Source organism: Balaenoptera borealis (assembly GCF_965194805.1).
Source record: "Balaenoptera borealis genome assembly, chromosome: 13".
NCBI lineage: Eukaryota > Metazoa > Chordata > Mammalia > Artiodactyla > Balaenopteridae > Balaenoptera > Balaenoptera borealis.
The window spans coordinates 18,962,415-18,978,264 of NC_138870.1; the positions used below are offsets into that span (position 1 = coordinate 18,962,415).

The window sequence follows — 15,850 nt, forward strand, 5'->3', positions numbered from 1 at the left end:
GAGAGAAAAGAACAGCAGGTTAAGTGAGCAGCAGACTCATTCACTTGTCATTCCCACAGAGATGTGCAGCCTTACCTCAGCGCCAGCTCACAAAAGCATCTGTGTCTCCAGGGTGATTAGACTACTATTAATTCATTCTTCCAGCCATCAGAATGCATGACTGGAACATTTCATAATTTTAAAAAAGTTAAAAAAAAATACATCAGCTGGTAGGACTGTAAATTGGTGCAGCCACTATGGAAAACAGTATGGAGACCCCCCAAAAAATTAAGACTAGAACTACCATGTGACCCAGCTATTCCACTTCTGGGTATTTATCACAAGAACGCAAAAACACTAATTTGAAAAGGTATATGCACCTCTATGTTCACTGCAGCATTACAGTTGTCCCTGGGTATCTGCAGGGAATTGGTTCCAGGACCTGCCTCAGATACCAAAATCCACAGATGCTCAAGTCCCATAGTCGACCCTCTGTATCTGAAGTTCTGCCTCCATGGATTCAACCAACCTCAGATTGTGCAGTACTGTATGTATTTATTGAAAAAGTCCATGTATAAGTGAACCTGTGCAGTTCAAGCCCATGTTGTTCAAAGGTCAACTGTATTTACACTAGCCAAGATATAAAATCAACCTAAGTGTCCATTTATGAATGAATGGTAAAGAAGATGTGGTATATATACACCACGGAATACTACTCAGGCATAAAAAAAGAATGAAATCCTGCCATTTTCGACAACATGGATGACCCTTGAAGGTATTATGCTAAGTGACATAAATCAGATAGAGAAAGACTGTCTGATTTCACTCATATGTGGAATCTAAGAAAAAAAACAAAAAAACAAAATAAAAATAACAAAACAAAAACAAACTCATAGTTGCAGAGACCAGATTAGTGGTTACCAGAAGGGAAGGAGGTTGGGGTGTGGGAGAAATTGGGTGAAGGGGTCATCTGTCTGGTGATGGATGGTAAGTAGACACATGGTGGTGATCAATCTGTAGTGTATGCAGATGTTAAATTATAATGCTGTACTCCTGAAATTGATATAACTAAACAAAAAGAAAGAAAAACATCAGCTCTCACATGCAGTTGAAATACGTCCAAAGGCGAAAATAATCATTATAATTACAGACTGATGGATTTAAACATCCAGGTGCAGAAAAGGCTTGGATGGCTAATGCATCTTCATGGTGATTTAACAATCAGATGGTTACATTTGGGGACCAGGGACTTTACGTGACCTGTACAGAGTAGGGAATACACAGAGCAGCCCCAAAGAGGGTGCACATCCCCCCAAACTGAGGGCATGATCAAAGAACCACCCCTGGGAAATCCTTTTAAATAGAAACAGAATGAGATGAAGGATGTGATTTCAGGCACCGGTGAAGCAACCTGCCTTTCAACTGGTAAATTGTGGGCCTTTCCTGTTCTCGTTTTGTCTGACTCTCAGTGGTGTGAGACACAGCTGAGCGCCGGGACTTGGTGAAGGTCTCCTCACTCTCTTTGTGTCTGAAACACCAGGGTCTCCTCCCCTTGTCCTGGGCTGGCTCGCTGGCGCTCCTCTGCTTGCCCCTCACATGGTGGCCATATTACTATTCTACAGGCTAAGCTTCACATTCTCCTCGAATTCAAAGCCTGTCAGAAACCAATTCCATTTCCTCACTGAGCCTTCAGGAGTAAAAGAACTCATTCCCCAGTCCCACTTCTAGAAGGACCAATAAAACAAATCGCTGACATAAACCACTTCTGAATGGTGCCCCTAAAGAGACCTGCTTGCTCAGATATCTTTGGCCACGAGTGGTACCCAAGCTTAGGGCTGATGGGGATGGGGAACTAGGGTACAGTCATCCTTGGTCTCCTCGAAGTTGGTTTCAGGACCCACCCCCCCCATACCAAACCCCATGGATGCTCAAGTGCCTTATATAAAATGGCACAGTGTTTGCAGATAACCTACACAATTTCTCCCGTGTACCTTAAATCACCTCTAGATTACTTATTAGTGCACTACCTAATGCAGTGTGTTATGTAAATAGCTATAAATACAATGTAAATGCCATGTAAATAGTGGCCAGTGTGAGGCAAATTCAAGTTTTGCTTTTTAGAAATTTCCGGAAGTTTTAATTTTTCCAAGTACTTTCCATCTACTCATTGGTTGAATCCTCAGAGGCAGAATCTGAGGATGAGGATTTGGGGGCAACTGTACCTGGGTTCAAATATTGGCTCTGACACTTACTGACTCCATAACCCAGGAATGTTACTGGGCTTCAGAAACGGCCTCAGAGACTGTTCTTGAGAATTCCCTGAGAATGCACAGGTGAAGCATGTAGTACAAGTTTGACCTCATTGCAGAGATGAATAAATCGAGTTAGTGCCTGGAACTCTTCCCAACACCTGGTGCTTTCTCTGGGGCTTTCTGGTTGGCTTCCCCTTCACAAAGGTTTCAACAGAAAGGACAGGGGAGAGGGGCTCGGGAAAATGGCCTTCATCTTTCAAAGTTGCTAGAATGTGCGTCACTCTTGCTTCTACATCATCATTCCATCAGCTGCTCTTTCCTTGCCTCCTCCATCTTTGGTAATTTTTATTGTGTTTCATTACCCAAAAGGCAGCCTGAACAGAGGCAGGAAAGTTTTATAGTGAATTGCCTACATTTTCTCAAAAAAGCATTCTAGGTACTATAGTCAGTCAACATAGAACTAGACATGGCTTAAGACTGTCTTTAAAAATGAGGAGAATTATCTTAAGCATGACTCTCAACTTTTTGGGGTAAATTTTTGAGCCCCTATTCCATTTCTGGTGATATCTTACCACTTTTAGTCCTTTACAGTAACCCTAAGAGATAATTAAGGGAATTCTTATCATTATTATTCCTAATTCACATCTGAGGAAATGTATCAGGGCCATCACGGGACATGCTTTTTCCTCTCTGCATGTTGCCTGTTCAGGACCATTGTGACTCACTCTTACCTTTCTCTTTCCTGAAGGAATGCTTTCCAAACACCAGCCAAACACCTGCAACACACCAGGTGCCTTCCTAGATTTTTTCCCACTTAATTCTCACAGTGAGTGACCCTGGAGCTACATAGCTTTAGGATTCTTTTTTTCAGTAATTTAACTTGGGGCACATCACTAGTGAAGTGGTGGGGCATGATTTTGCTCCCAGGTCTTTTTACATCATATCTGGTGCTTACTTCCAGCCAGACCACAGCTCTCGCCTCTAAACCAAACTAAACTTGCTATTGAGCACGAAGTGCTACAGGAAATTCAGAAGAAAAATTTGTCCCAGCCATATAATAACACCCCATTTAATCTTATTAAGCTAGCAGCTTACATATCACTTTACACTGGCTTCCTCTATTCATCCCCCAAAAAACTAAGATAGAGCTGATTACATTACCTTAAACTTACAGACAATGAAACTGAAGCTCAGAGCAAGAGACTTGTTCAAGTCAAGTTCATGAGGTTCCTGCACTGTTGGTGGGAATGTAAACTGATACAGCCTCTATGTAGAACAATACGGAGGTCCCTTAAAAAACTAAAAATAGAATTACCATATGATCCAGCAATCCCACTACTGGGCATATACCCTGAGAAAACAATAATTAAAAAAGAGATATGTACCACAATGTTCATTGCAGCACTATTTACAATAGCCAGGACATGGAAGCAACCTAAATATCCATCGACAGATGAATGGATAAAGAAGATGTGGCACATATATACAATGGAATATTACTCAGCCATAAAAAGGAACGAAATTGAGTTACTTGTAGTGAGGTGGATGGACCTAGAGTCTGTCACACAGAGTGAAGTAAGTCAGAAAGAGAAAAACAAATATCGTATGCTAATGCATATATATGGAATCTAAAAAAAACAGTACTGATGAACCTAGTGGCGGGGCAGGAATAAAGACACAGACGTAGAGAACAGACTTGAGGACACAGCGGGGGAAGGGGAAGCTGGGACGAAGTGAGAGAGTAGCACTGACATATATATACTACCAAATGTGAAATGGATGGCTAGTGGGAAGCAGCCCCATAGCACAGGAAGATCAACTCGATGCTTTGTGATGACGTATAGGGATGGGATGGGAGGGTGGGAGGGAGGCTCAAGAGGAAGGGGATATGGGGATATACGTATACATATAGCTGACTCACTTTGTTGTACAGCAGAAACTAATACAACATTGTAAAGCAATTATACTGCAATAAAGATGTGGAGAAAAAAGTTCATGAGGTTAATAAATGTTTGCTTAATTATTGATTAAATGTGTGTTAGATGGACTCAAATTCACATGTTTTCCTACAGCATCATCATGCTCAGGGCAATCATACCCTGAGTGGGAAAACCAAATACTCGACAGAAAATAGAAAGTGTCACATGTGTACAAATACTTTTAAAAATCTAAGAGTTATAGCAAATTCAAAATAATCATAGCACCATTTGCAATATGGGAGTGCTTTTCTTATAAACGTTTGAACTTTTCCCTCCATCCAGAGTGCCTTCCCATCTTCCTTCTGCCATGCGCATGTCTGGAGTGTGGCCTAAAAGGGACCACAACGTAGAAGTATGTTCACCCTCCATGCCTGAGAAGGGCCCACACGAGCTCACCAGCTATACGGGCTACAACCACAGAAGCAAAAGCAGTAGTGGAAATAGCACTCACAGCAGTAGGAGTGGTAATCATGGTAGTAGTAGTAGTAATGGTTTTTATAGAGTGCTTGCCTAACACTGTGCTAGGTTTGGGGGATATAAAATTGAATTTCACCTCCATCCAACTTGCAGGTGACCCTGGAGAGAAGACACATACCAGCTTTTAGAATGTTTAGAAAATTTGGTTCCCACCCCCTTTCTCATGCTTTGCATTAATACTGCCTATTATTTGTGGCAGGCAATAAAATCACAGAGTTAAAAAAGCAAAAGTAAACCCATTTTTATATTCAAGTTTAAATCTGCAGATTATTACATTTCAGTTAAGTGTGAGTTGAGTATTGGAGTTAAAATGTAAATGCTTTTTATTATTTGAATTTAAGCTGCAGCAGAGCTCCTGCTAAATGATGCTATAATTGCATCATGAAGGTAAGTATTTAGGAAGCCTGGGAGCCACTTGCTAAAAACTCACTCAGGTTCCCATCCTCTCCCAGTGAAAGCCATGCATATCAACTAAGCCAAGAAGACCTCACTGGCTTATTGTGCCAGGAAGACTGAGGTTCTGGTGAAACTAAACAGACAAATAAGGGTGAAAACCCAACGACTCAGTTAATAATGCCCAGTATCAGCGCGAACCTTGCTTAAACTCTCTTGGATGTCATGTTCATCACTTTGGTCACCAGACATGAAGGAGGTTGGGAGGCTGTCACTCCAATGACTGACACTATCGTGCCCCTTCTGAGGAAGAACTGAATTTGAGAAAGCAGAGGTGAAGGAGAGGTTCACTTTGGTCTCAGTATTTGCCAAACTCTGCTGTTACACTCCAGCTTCAGACTCAGCTAAACATCCAATTCAATGCCATTTCTGGCCTCCTTGTACACGTATGTGACAAACGCTTGTGTGATCATTTCCTTCACCATCGTATCTAAATAGGGTGTTGATGTTAGTAACATAAACAGGGAATGTGAATAAAGTTTGCTGTTTACAACTGAATGTGCAATTTAAAATTCTGATAAGCAGCCTAGAAGTAGATGGAGTGAAAAATCTCCTTATATGCTTTCTATGTTGAATTTCTATCCATCAGGTGAAGTATAAATGTATCTTGAATACTTCAAAAGGAAAATGCTGCAATAATAAATTTATTGTGAAAGCTATTAATTTTACGTATAAAAATTATGAAGGATCATCAACTACAGAGGAGAATAAATTGTCAGTTAAAGGAAATATTAAGTGTGCTTAGCATAAAACCTTAGGAAAAATACTGCATCATTTTTTTACCAACAAATATTTATAAAATTTTAAGCAATAATACAAGGAAGAATAACAGAGTTGAGATTACATGAAAATTCTAATCTTTGTAGAATTAGTTGATATACTAGCATTCAAAATATTAAACAAATATTAAACACATAACCCTTAAGAACTTTATTTAATTTTCAGTTATTTAATTCCATTTAGACAATGAGTTGTTCAGGGGAAAAAAAAGTCCTAGTTGGGAACCCTTCATATGTGGGATTAATAGTTAAATACCAAATCTGCTCCTAAAAATTTCATGAGAATAAAAAACCCTATAAACAACACCATGAAAAATCATCATGACCTGCCCAGTCATAATAGAAATTTCCTCATATCTGTAACTGCTTTGTTCTTCTTAACAGCACTTATGCTATTTATATGCTATATGTTTTATCTATACTTTTGTTTATTGTCTGCCTCCCCAAGTCCCAGAATTTAAACTCCATGAGGGCAAAGACTTTTGTCTTCTGTTCACTGCTCTGTCCCCATCCCCTTAAATGGTGGCTAAGACACTGAATTGGTGCTTAATAAATGTTGATCAACTGGATGAACAAATTACAAGTTGGAAGAAAGGAAGAAAATGTTACAGAACCTCAATGCACATTTTGTCCTCACTCATCAAAATTCAAATTGAAGAAGTTAATTCCTTACACTTGCAGTCTATGGAGACCAAAAGACAAAAGCTTGTCAAAATAACTGCTATAGGTGGGTAAACATTTTCAGTAGTAGCAGATCCAGGATTTTTAAGATTTGCTGAGTGTTGAATCCCAAGTTCCTTACACTGTGCGCTAAACATTAGTCTGATTAAAGCGAGCATCCCTTTTGGATTGCAGGCCTGCAGCACAGGCACCACAGGAGTGGCCCATCAGCGGATGGCACTGATAAATTCTGTTTCCTTCACCAGTGTCAAACTTTCAAAATTTGACTTCTAAAATTTTAGACAAGTTTTCAGATTTAATCTTGCCTCCAAAAAATTCTTTCTACTCTAGCGATGTCTGACTTCAGTCAACTACTGATTTTAATATTTGGCTTTTGGCCAAAATGTGTATCTAATGCATTTCCTCCAGACAGTTCAATCGATAGCTCTTGTTGTAAACTGTCCTGAGTTGAGTTCCTAAAATTCCTGTTAGACTAGTATATGTTAACTCCTTGGTTAATGTAACTCCAGATTCACTGTTAAAAATGTGCCCACATACCACATCAGAGGATAATATATATAAAGTCCTTAGCACATTATATGGTTTCAATAAGTATTCATTTCATTCTCCTTCATATTCAGGCACCATTCGATTCTGCTTGCTTCCCACAATCCTAGGTTATGACTGCTTCCCAGATACAACTATTAGTAGTTACCTCCCCACTTCCATTCCCAAACATGTCCCTATTTGGATGATAAATTATATGTTCACTCCATTAAGAGTAGAATATAAACAGCAGCATCCAATAAAAGAGGGCTCTTCTTTAAGTGAAGAATCTGGTGGCCTACAGAGAAATTTCTTATTCTAAATATGGAAACGGCAGATTTCACAGAGATTATGGCAGGTAGGGTTTGGACCATCCTGAAGTTGGTTTTCACCCTAACTTAAAGGAATCTTTGTCTTAAATTACCCATTTTGAAGCAAGTATAAAAGTCAAGAGTCACAGTTGACTGAGTGCCCAGGATCTAGAACAAGCATCAGCAGAAGCTGCTCCGAAGTGAATGAACAGCAGGGCCCTGCCTGTAGGAGACTTGGGAGCAGGTGGTGACAATACCATCTCTGTGGCAAAGGCCACACCTTCTGTCCACAGTATTGTCCCCTCAATGGCTTACATCCCTGACCTAAGAGATTCAAAATACACACTCGATACAGGGTAGAGATTTGTATTCATCTTATTTCTCTGTAAAACTCTCTTGAATGGTATGGAGGAAAATTAGTTTCATGAGATTATCACTTAAAATAATGTTTTCTACAGATATAATAAAAAAGGCTTTTCAAAGATTAATCTCTGGATAATTTGCCAGGACTACAAAAACAGAGAAAAACAACTCTTGCATACTACTTAAGACAGCAAGTAATCTTTTATTTAGCGGCATTTTATTCTTCACATTTGAAATGACTGTATTATAAGGAAAATGTATCCCAAAGAGAGGTCGATCTGTGCCCTGTGTAATCTGCATTTCTCTACCACAGGCAGAGCAGACTTAAAGGAGAAACTTTTGGAAAACAAGTATTTCAAAGATGATCTGGTTTTCCCTAACACATATTTGTTTTGTAGTGTACTTAACAAGTACACACGATTATTTGAATTGAAGAACGTAAATTTTTCCAGGAAGGATCTCAATAAGCACTTACCTGCAGTCTTCCTACTTATGCTTATCTGTCTATACAACTAGAAAAGCTCTAGTGTTATCCTTTGAGAATCACCGGTTTGCTTTTTTGGTAACTGAAACTGACTAGGCTCCTTTGAACAGGGCTCATTATTTGATTCACTCAATAAACATTTATTGAGAACTTTCTATGTGCCCAGTGCTGTTCCAGGCACTAGGGACAGAACGGGGGCCAGGAGAAGGAGAGCTTGGAATACTTTGCCCTCTTAAATTCTAATGGAGAAGACAGACAAAAGATGAAGTATGTGAGTAAGGGGTGGGAGTATAATTTTCAACAGGAGGCTGGGTAAGTCCTCACAGGGTAGGTGATGTTTGAGCTTACTCAGAAGGAGGTAAGGAAGTAAGCAATATAGATATCCAGGATATCCCAGAGAAAAGCATTCAGGGAGAACAAACAAGTACAAAAGCCTTAAGGCAGGAGTGACCCTGGTATGTTCAAAGAACGTGGAGGAAACCAGCGAAGCTAGAGTAAGGAGAGTGTGGCATGGTGGGGGGCAGGCAGGTCGCAGGGAGAGGATCATGCAGGGCTGTGCACATGTGGTTTTTACTCCAGTGAAAAGAGTAGAATCTGCCCTCACCATCAAACTTCTTGTGGCATCATCCATAGACCCTCAAGGATAAATCCAACTCCAAAATCACACAAAGACATTTGGATTTTCCTGAAATTGTAATGGAGGGGGTTGGGTCACCACACCACAAAAACTTCTTAAAGTCTCCGAGTGAATATCTGTCTTTTCCCTGGATACAATTCTATCATTTCCTCTAACCATCCCCAAAGCCAGCCTTTTCTCCATCATCTCTCTCTCTTATCCAGAGACACTTCACTTGATTAAGCCCTCTAATTTTGACTCCCTTTCTAATCATTTAACAACAAACTTAGGTATGAAAAGACCTATTATACATACTCTTTTTGGATTTTTTTCCCCTCTTTTGGAGAATGGAAGGATTTGAAAGACAAAGAAAATTCTCCTGTTGTATATGTTTAATTTTATGAATAAAGATATTTCTCTCTTGGTCTCTTACCAGGATCATGACAAAGCAGCTAAATGGATATACACCAAATTTGGATAATATATTTTTAGTGGTATGAAACTTAAAAACATGGGTTTGGAGGAATGCAACAAATTCACTTTTGGAGGCTTGGGTAGGAGCATAGGGAAGGGGCAAGTGCATCCCCTCAGAGAAATAAGTGGGCAGTCATCCATGAGAACATGAGGTTTTGAAAATGAGGTCTAGATCAGAAGCACCAGTATCCACATAAACCACCATACTCTACTGAGTTTTAAACTTGTGCCCAAGTGGCAGATGCTTCAAATCATGAGTTACACTGATTTACAATTGAGCTGTTTCTCCAATGCACAAGTTTACACAGTAAAGGGGGATGCAGCAGGAATTTCTTTATGTAATCATGGTTAATGGTGTTCCTGAATAGCACTAGGAGAAATTATGTTTTAAATATGGGAACTCTATTCAGCTGAACCACACATTAGGCCAGATGACCTTAACAGATATACATAGAACATTCCACCCAAAAGCAGCAGAATAAACATCGTTTTCAAGTGCAAATGGAACATTCTCCAGGATAGATCACATGCTATGCCACAAAACAAGTCTTAGTAAATTTAAGAAGATTGGGATTATATCATGTATCTTTCCCAACAACTATGAAACTAGAAATCAACTACAAGAAAAGCACTGCAAAAAACACAAACACTTGGAGGCTAAACAATATACTATTAAACAAGCAATTGGTCACTGAAAAAATCAAAGAGGAAATAACAAAGTGCCTGGAGACAAATGAAAACAAAAAAACAATGATTTTCAAAATCTATGGGACACAGAAAAAGCAGTTTTAAGAGGAAGTTTATAGCAATAAAGCCTACGTGAGAAAATGAGATAAACCTCAAATAAACAACTTACTCTTACACCTAAGGGAACAAGAAAAAGAAGAATAAACAAAATGCAAAGTTAGGAGAAGGAAATAAGTCATAAAGATCACAGCAGAAATAAATGAACTAGGGACTAAAAAATAAAAACAACAGAAAAGGTCAATGAAACTAAGAGCTGACTCTTGGAAAGATAAACAAAATTGATAAATATTTAGCCAGACTCATCAAGAAAAAAAGAAGGACCAAACAAATAAAATTAGAAATGAAAAAGGAGAAGTTACAACTGACACCACAGAAACGCAAAGGATCATAAGAGATTACTATGAACAATTATAGGCCAGTAAAATGGACAACCTAGAAGAAATAGAAAAATGCCTAGAAATGTACAATCTCCCAAGACTAAACCTGGAAGAAATAGAAAATATGAACAGACCAATTAACAGTACTGAAACTGAGTCAGTAATTTTAAAACCCCCAACAAACAAAAGTCCAGGACCAGATGGTTTGTTGAATTCTACCAAACATTTAGAGAAGAGTTAACACCTATTCTTCTTAAACTATTCCCAAAAAATTACAGAAGAACACTTTCAAACTCATCCTATGAGGCGAGCATCACCCTGATACTGAAACCAAAGATATCACAAATAAAGAAATTGCAGATTTTTAATATCACTGATGAATGTAGGTGCAAAAATCTTCAACAAAATATTAGCAAACTGAATCCAACAATACATTAAAAGGATCATACCCCTTTTAATGTATCAATTGGGATTTATCCCAGGGATGCAAGGATGGTTCAATATCTACAAATCAATCAATGTGATACACCACACTAACAAACTGAAGAATAAAAATCATATGATCATCTCAATAGATGCTTTTGACAAAATTCAACAATTATTTATAATAAAAACTCTCCACAAAGTGGGTATGGAGGGAACATATCTCAAAATAATAAAGGCCATATATGACAAAACCACTGTTAACATCACACTCAATGGTGAACAGCTGAAAGCATTTCCTCTAAGATCAGGAACAAGACAAGAATGTCCACTCTTGCCACCTTTATTCAACACAGTATTGGAAGTCCTAGCCACAGCAATCAGACAAGAAAAAAAGAAAATCAAAGGAATCCAAGTTGAAAAGGAAGAAGTAAAACTGTCACTGTTTGCAGATGACATGATACTATACATAGAAAATCCTAAAGACATCACCAAAAAACTAATAGAACTCATCAAAGAATTCGGCAAAGCTGCAGGATACAAAAGTAATATACAAAAATCTGTTGGGTTTCTAAAAACCAACAATAAATTATCAGAAAGAGAACTTAAGAAAAAAATCCCATTTATAATCATATCAAAAAAGAATAAAATACCTGAGAATAAATCTAGCTAAGGAGATAAAAGACCTGTACTTGGAAAACTATAAGACACTGATGAAAGAAGTTGAAGATGACACAAATTAAGAGATATACCATGTTCATGGATTGGAAGAATTAATAATGTTAAAATGACCATACTCCCCAAGGCAATCTACAGACTCAATGTAACCCCTATCAAAACACCAATGGCATTTTTCACAGAACTAGAACAAATACCTCTAAAATTTGTATGGAAATACAAAAAATCCTGAACAGCCAATGCAATCTTGAGAAAAGAGAACAAAGCTGGAGGCATCACATGCCCTCATTTCAAACTATACTACAAAGCTGCAGTAATCAAAACTGTATTGCACTGACACAAAAACAGGCACATAGATCTATGGAACAGAACAGACAGCTCAAACATTAACCCACACTTATATCATCAATTAGTCATGACAAAGGAGGCAAGAATATACAATGGGGAAAAGACAGCCTCTTCATTAAATGGCGTTGGGAAAACTGGACAGTTACATGCAAAAGAATCAAACTGGACTATTTTCTCACACCATATATAAAAATAAAGTACAAATGGATTAAAGACTTAAATGTAAGACCCAAAATCGAAAAACAACTAGAAGAAAACAGGCAGTAAACACTTTGATACCAGTCTTAAGCAGTATTTCCTCACACAAGGGAAACAAAAGCCAAAATAAGCAAATGGAACTACAGCACACTAAAAAAAAAAAGCTTTGCACAGCAAAGGAACCTATCAGTGAAACAAAAAGTCAGCCTATTGAATGGTAGAATATATTTGCAAACAATATATTTAATAAGGGGTTGATATCCAAAGTACACAAAGAACACATACAACTCAACATCAAAAAAAAAAAAAAACAATTAAAAAATGGGCAAAGGACCCAAATAGACATTTTTCCAAAGAAGACAAAGAAGACATACAGATGGCCAACAGGCACATGTAAAGATGCTCAACATCACTAATTGTCAGGGAAATGCAAATCAAAACCACAATGAGATATCACCTCACACCCGTCAGGATGGCTATCATCAAAGAGACAACAAATAACAAGTGTTGGCAAGGATATGAAGAAAATGGAACCCTCGTGCACTGTTGATGGGGATATAAATTGGTGCAGCCACTATGGAAAACAGTATGGAGATTCCTCAAAAAATTAAAAATAGAACTACCATATGATCCAGCAATTCCACTCTTGGGCATTTATCTGAAAAAAATGAAAACACTAATTCTAAAAGATATATGCACCCCTATGTTCACTGCAGCCTTATTTACAGTAGCCAAGATATGGAAGCAACTAAGTGCCCATTGATGGATAAATGGATGAAGAAGATATGCTGTATTTATACAATGGAATATTACTCGGCCATAAAAAAGAATGATATCTTGCCATTAGTGAGAACATGGATGAACCTAGAGGGTATTATGCTAAGTGAAACCAGTCAGACAGAGAAAGACAAATACTGTATTATTTCAATTATATATGGAATATAAAAAACAAAACAAATGAACAAACATAACTAAACAGAAACAGACTCATAGATATGGAGAACAAACCGGTGGTTGCCAGAGGGGAAAGGGGGTCAGCAGAAGAGAGAAATAGGTGAGGGAGATTAAGATATACACACTTTCAGTTACAAAATAAATGTCACAGGCATGAAATGTACAGTGTGGGGCTACTATACATAAAATAGATAACCAACAAGGACCTACTGTACAGCACAGGGAACTATACTCAATATTTTATAATAACCTATGAGGGAAAAGAATTTGAAAAAGAATATAAATATATATCTGAATCAGTTTGCTGTACACCTGAAACTAAAACATTGTGAATCAACTATACTTCAATTTTAAAAATTTAAAAAATAATGTACAGTGTGGAGAATATAGTCAATAATTATGTAATATCTTTGTATAGTGACAGATGGTAGCAAGACTTACCATGGTGATCATTTTTAAATGTATAGAAATATCACATCACTATGCTGTGTAACAGGAACTAACATAGCATTGTAGGTCAATTATACTTCAAAAACAAGCAAACAAACAAATTCATAGAAGAAGAGATAAGATTTGTAGTTTCCACAGGTGACAGAGTAAGGGGAAGGGGAACTGGATGAAGGTTGTCAAAATTTACAAAGCTCCAGTTATAAGATAAATAAGTACTAGGGATGTAATGTACAACATGATAAAGATAATTAACACTGATGTATGTTATATATAAAAGCTATTAAGAGAGTAAATCCTGAGTTCTCATCACAAGGAAAAATATTTTTTCTGTTTCTTTCATGTTGTGTCTCTATGAGATGATGGATGCTCACTAAACTTCTTGTGATAATCATTTCATGATGTATGTAAGTCACTATGCTGAAAAAAATTAAGAAAAAAGAACTCTATTTAGAAGGATTTTTTCTTTTCTTGTTCTAATAACACCTAGGTCTGAGATTATTTCTGTGAAAGATGAGAAGTTAGTGGAAAGCAAAACAAACAAAAAGGAGACAAATGTGATAGAAACCACATGGGTTTTCCAAACTATACAGATTTCTCTAAACTAGGAAACTGAACCAACAAACATAAGATGACCTAAGTGGTAAATTTTAGAGGTTCAAACCCAGGAGTCAAGTTTGCTGGATTCAACTCAGCTCTACTGCCCACTCAATGCAGGACTGGAGCATTAGTCCTGAAATTTTTTGTCTCTTCCATGATGTATGGCACACACTTCTGGTATTTATGTGAGTAACCATTGCAGTATTTGAACATACTCAAAATTATTTTCTGAGAAAAATTTTGGCTTTTCGTTATGACCCATTTTCACAGGATAGAATTCTGTGCAACAAAACAAACCAGGGATTCTCAATTTTCTTACCAGAATATTAACTGTGCCACCTGCTTGTCTAAAACATATGGGTCTCTCTTTACTCAGCACAGAGTATCAGCCATTCAGGTTGTCAACAACCTTTAATTTACTGTCATCTAGTTCCCATTAAATGTGTGGTTAAAGGAACGGGTATTTGGGAGAGAAAAAGGGATGTCTTAGCAGATTTTCTCCTAGGAGTTCGACTCTTTATTTTCTTTCTCTACATCAAATCAAACAACGAACAAGTCAGCTATTTGCATAACTAGTAGCTATTTTTAAATGTCCATCCTATAAACTTCCATAGATGAGGACACAGCTTATTCTCCAGGTCAAATGTGTCAACTCAGTGTACCCCCAACATGTTGTGAAAACAATCAGGCAGGTATTTTCAGTTCATCCATCTATCATCCCTCATCTTGTTTGCTATGTTCGCTACATTTGTACTTAATTTTGAATTGTTTTGTGAATATCATTGACCCCATCGAGATAGAAAAGTGTTGAGACAGTTGACAGCAACAGTTAAGGAGAAGAGTAGGCTTAAAAAGGAAACAAAAGTGGAGATGAATTTTCAAAACTGAAAGCATTGAGAAAATAAAGGATATTACAAGTGTAGATGGAATAAGTCATTTGACAAAGAGTGAATAAAGAAACAACAATTGAAAAAAGAGAAGAAAATAATAGATGAAAGGGATTTTTTTTGTTTTTAGTTTGTCAATAAAGGATAAACAAAAGCTGAAAACTAGAGACCGGATAAGCCTACTATGATGTCTTCAGTGCTTAGACATAAACAAGACTGCATTCAACTGGGGGAAATACAAAAATGTACATTTCCTTATGTTCAAGGCCACTCTGAATCTGGCCATTAAAGGGGACAAAGGCAAGTGTTTATGGGTTACCTGCTAAGGAATCCCTCACAACATCAGAAGAGATCAAGGAAAATGCTTAGTTACCTCCAAACCCTTCAATGCAGACAAAACTTAACCATTTGGGGAAACTGTAACTTAATTGGCTATAAAACCAAAAAGCAGAATAACATACTTTCAAAGGACAGAGTCACACTCTACTTGGTAGAAATGTATTGGGGAATGCAAGGTCAAAAATTCTCTTGGTCATTTTGGACTTGAAAACAACTTTTGGAACAGTAACCTGTGAAAAGTAGAGAGGTCTCTGAATAAACTAACCATCCTGTAGAAACACCTTCAACCAAGTTACATTACAAAGCTATGCTTTTATTGAGGGTCAGTATAAGAATTTTAAAATATAGTACATTTTAAAAAACAACCATTAATATTTCAAAAACAACCACCAATAAAGAGAGCAGTTCATAGGCTTTTAGTCTTTGAATGTTGAAAACACTCTCACTTAGTTTGGCTGGGTATAAAATTCTAATTTAAA

The 15,850-nt window shown here is 37.5% G+C and overlaps 1 protein-coding gene across 2 annotated transcripts in view; it reads right to left on the reverse strand.

Annotated features, from left to right (window-relative positions):
• The window catches only part of ST8SIA1 (ST8 alpha-N-acetyl-neuraminide alpha-2,8-sialyltransferase 1), a 156,388-nt gene that overhangs the window by 103,539 nt on the left and 36,999 nt on the right, over nucleotides 1–15,850 (reverse strand). The window lies entirely within an intron of this gene.